We start from the raw sequence: 4,428 nt of genomic DNA, 5'->3' as shown, positions 1-4,428 counted from the left end.
CAGAAAGCTGGTGTGCAGCAAGTACAGCGGGCACCTTTGTGCCCAAACCTTTGGGATGGCAGTGCTTTTCCCAAATGCCTCCTCCGTAAGGCTTGGGCCAGTCCCTCTACTCTAGGTCCAGGTGTGATGAAGGGCAGGACACAGCACTGCAAGCTGTGTCTGTGCCTCTGCAGGCTCTCCTCCTTGCCACAAGTGGATGATCCAGGCAGTCACCCAGCCAAAGCACCCCTCTCTTGGACTGCACAGCTCATGCCAGGACAGCATAGGAGCTGCCAGAACATGCCCTGGAGCAAGGTGGGCTGAAAGTCAGGGATCACTCTGTGCAGTGCATTATGTTAGGGGCCACCGTGCATCTGCTGACCAATACAGAGGCCTCAGCCATCCAAAAGCAATCCAACTAACTGGTCCCTGGGGTCACATCCCCTTTTCTGCTTTAAGAATTCAACAGTTCCTTCCACAAATTCAGCACCTCTCCCTCACCTTATCCTTCTGCCAGGATCCGGTGACTCGGCTCCGCAGGGAACTCAGACGTCGCATCACCTTTGTGCCTTTCTCTGCTTTATCGCTCTTTCCACTGTCCTCATTTCTGAAACAGGACCAAAAACGTCTTAGCTAAGGGGAAGTTAACTGGCCAGACACAGTTCAGGGAGATCACTGATGAAGTTCATCTGAAGCATTACTTTAGGACCCCATCTCTGAGCTTTCCATCTCCTGGAGGATGTGGTTCGGCATCAGTCATGTCATTTATTAATGAGACGCTTGCAAATAAGGAGCTGAACTTTCAAATTACGTGTGGGAGTTTTGGCTGTCTCTGTGTTTTTCTTCAGTGCCATGCACAACGAAGCTCCGATCCTGGCTGAACCACTGCAGATACCAGTGTCCTGCACGCAGTATTAGCAGGGCAGTAGAGCTTAGACAAAGCGGGGCTCGAAATCAGTCTCCTCTGGGAACACACAGTGTGTGGGTTACCGTCTGTCTCACTTACTCATTAGACAGGAACTCGAACCAGGTGATGTTCTGCTGGGAAGAATCGCTGCCTTCTTGCGCACAAGCTCTCTGCTTCGCCCTGTGCAGGGAAAAGACATCAGACACACAGCAAAGAACACAAGAGCAGAACTTCTGGGTCAGCAGAAAGGCTCATCTTTGCAGACAGGGCAGGAACATGTTCAAAGTTACAGAAGAGGCATGTGAAATGCTACCTCTCCTTGCAATTCTACCCTGGTTTTACTGGAAGAATACAGCGATTCTGCCACCCTGGGGATTCGCCCCTCAGGGGACCAAGTGTCATTTGCCAGGTGGGTCATAGGCAGACCTATGACCTCCCCACCCGCATCCCTCTCCCAGACACACTTACCCATGATAATGTTTCAGCTCCTGAAGTACCTGCTGGACAATTAGCCTGCCAGGGATAGGGCAAAAGAAAAGTGAAGGATTAGAAAATGTCCTTGCAAAGACATTCTGCACCCCACAAAGCACCAGGTGCTGGGTTATGACAAAGTACTCAGCTGTGCCCCAGCATAGAGTGGGATTTCCTTTGCTATTGCATCTCTAGTAGCTCAGATATACACTCAAGAATCTCCGCCATCTCAAACCAGCCAGGACTGACAATACCTACACATGGTCTGGGGACACGTGGTCCTTCTCCAGCACCTCCAGAGCCGGGGGTTCAACACCTGGAACACAAAACACTCTCAGCAGGGAGCCTGGTTTGCCTTTGCAGAGCACCACATTGTAAGCTATGCCTTTGGGCCCTGTTAATCTTGCTGGGTTCCCACTCAGTCTTTAATGGGGAGGGAGAAGTGCCCGGAGCGGTTAGGGAGGAAAAGGCTGCACTGCATTTCTATGAGGGAGACGAAGGCTACATCACTTTTCTGTGTTACCCCTCCGTTATCCAATCTGTATTACATTAACTTCTGAGGATCCTGCTTGCAGCTAGAGGGTAGGAGCTGATACCACCCCAGAGACCCTCCCCATGACAGCCAGCTTCCCCTCCACTTCCCAGGCTATGCTCTTACCAAGTCTCTACATTTTGCTCTGGGGCAGTCCTCCCAGGTGAGAGAGGTTAATGGATTCCAGCAGCACACAGAAGGCTAAAATTAGCTTTACAGGAGCTAGGGTGCCTCTGTTTTTCTAAAGCTCTTTGGCTTTCAGTGCAGAAACCAGAACCTGACAGCCTTGTTCCAAAGCCTGCTCCCCTGCCAGGTGGGTTAGTTAAGGGCACTGCTGTCAGAAGGGGCCTGCACGCAGACCATGTTTGCCCCATTCTTTGGGGTACAGGAGGAAGGGCACATTTAAACCCAGGCAGATGAAGCGGTGCCTTTTGTTCCTAGGAAGCCATCTTTGCCTTGTGTGAGTAGGGAGTGACCAATGCACCAGCCACAGAGAGGTGATACAGCAATGTGTCACTGGGGATGGGCAAGTCTGAGCTTAGATTACGCTGTTAGCCAGGATCAGACTTAAAGTCAACTTGACTTTTTATTTCAGGAACTCCTGGGACCATGCAGAAAGGAAGAGGGCAGAGGATGTCTAGGCTTGCAGAGGCTATATCTCCAGTTTTTTATCTTCTTAATCACAAACACTTTGAACTCATTTAATGCCATATACATAGTCTATACCAACCTTCCACAGCTGGAAAAGAAGTGTCAAAACTGCAAGGTATCTGAGGAGAGGCAACTGTCTCACAGGCCGATGGGTCAAACTTTGACCTCAGTCTCTTCCCGTTGCCGCCACATTGCTGGAGAAGCAAAAAGTCATGGACATCTTTGGTCCTTTGTGCACCAAGGGAGCCTCCATCGGGGCACAGCATGGCTGGCAAGGTGTAAGGCAGGGAATCTCAACTTAAGTGCCAGTGATCATCCCTGCCTTCCCACAGCCTCCTACCCTGCATGCCCACCCCAGGAGCCCGAGGGCAGGTTCCTTTGCTGCGTGGGTTGATACCTGTGGTATATCAGAGCATAGGATTAGATCAAGAACCAAGATACCACTGGGAACAGGCTGACTCCTGACCCCTTCCCTCTTGTTTTGTCAGCGTTATGATGACAGGACACCATAAGGCCCAGCTGTTTGTTGGCTTCAGGGCTGGGCTCCAGGGAGGCTGGAGCAAGTGACACTCATGGCTGAAACCTTCTTAGACACTTCTCACTTTGATAGGACACGTAGCACTTTGATGCACTAGTTCTTTTAATATTAATCGAACCCAAAGATATTCCCCAGAGGAAAGTGGTGTGAAAGGGCGGTGACACTGCTGTCTTCAGCTACCTGACAGAGGATTATAGAGAAGAGGGAGTCAGACTCTTCTTAGAGATGCACAGTGACAGGACAAGAGGCCACAGGCACAGGTTGCAGCAAGGGAAATTCCAGCTAGATATATGGGAAAAGAGGGCTGTGCATCAGCCAGCTCCCAGGGGCTTTATCCTGCAAGACGGGGCAGGTTGTCCCAGACCAGAGAAAGCCCATCCTTGCTGAGATTCCTGCAGGCTTCCTGGCATACCTGGTTCAACACTGTGTGTGTTGCCTCCTGCACCCCCAGCTTGCCCTGCTGCCAACATGCACACAGCCCTTGAGCACTCACCGCCTCCTCCAAGCCAGGGCTGACTGTGACTTTTGGGCGCAACGGCTCTATCTCCACTTTGATCACCATTCCACCCCTGCCGCTGCTCCAGGTTTCCAGTTCCCCTTTGGGCAGCTGAAGGGAGACGCGAGCCTGAGGGCAGGACTGGCTCTTCTTCTCCACATCCTCCTGCTCTGGGTCGCTGCCCATCTCTGTGGCATCCAGGCTGAACCTAATTCAGGGAAGAGAAACAAGCCAGTTTAGCAGACCCGTCCCATTGTGCCAGGCATGGCACAGCCCCTGCAATGTCCTAGCCTTGGGTGGACAGTCCTGAAGAGCTCATGCAAGTGGGACAAGGAGGGTCACCACAGCAGGCACATGGAAAAGGAAATGCCGGGAAGTGTCAGCCTGGACACCAAGTCCTAAGCCTGCTAAAAAAAGCTTCTCAGGCTGCTGTCAATGAGTCCACGAGCTCCTTGGTCACCCGGGATGTTTAGTGCTGGACGGCTCTTGCTGATCTCTCAGCAATCCCGGAGGCTGTGCAGCCACCCAGAGAGCAGCCAGCCTCGCCTGCGTGAGAGCTGCTGCCCTGTGAGCTGCCATGCCAGGAAAGTCCCTCTGGACATTTAGAAATGGCAGATGCTGTCGTTTATCAAATCATCACTGTGGCATCACGTCATAAATCCTGCTCCCACCGGGGCCCAGCTTCAAGGCAGGAAAAAGAAATCCTTTTCAGGGAAAGGAGGGGTGGACCAGCTCCCCCAGTGCCCCACGGTTTCCTGAACACCAAGTGCTGTTGCAGTACCAACAACATAGGAGCAAAATGATGGATAGGGCTTAGTGGAAAATCTTACTCTCTGCATGGGTTCTGTCTGCAG

This window comes from Cariama cristata, unplaced genomic scaffold, assembly GCF_000690535.1.
Source record: "Cariama cristata isolate BGI_N322 unplaced genomic scaffold, ASM69053v1 scaffold9314, whole genome shotgun sequence".
Lineage (NCBI taxonomy): Eukaryota > Metazoa > Chordata > Aves > Cariamiformes > Cariamidae > Cariama > Cariama cristata.
This window is presented reverse-complemented; position numbering follows the sequence as displayed.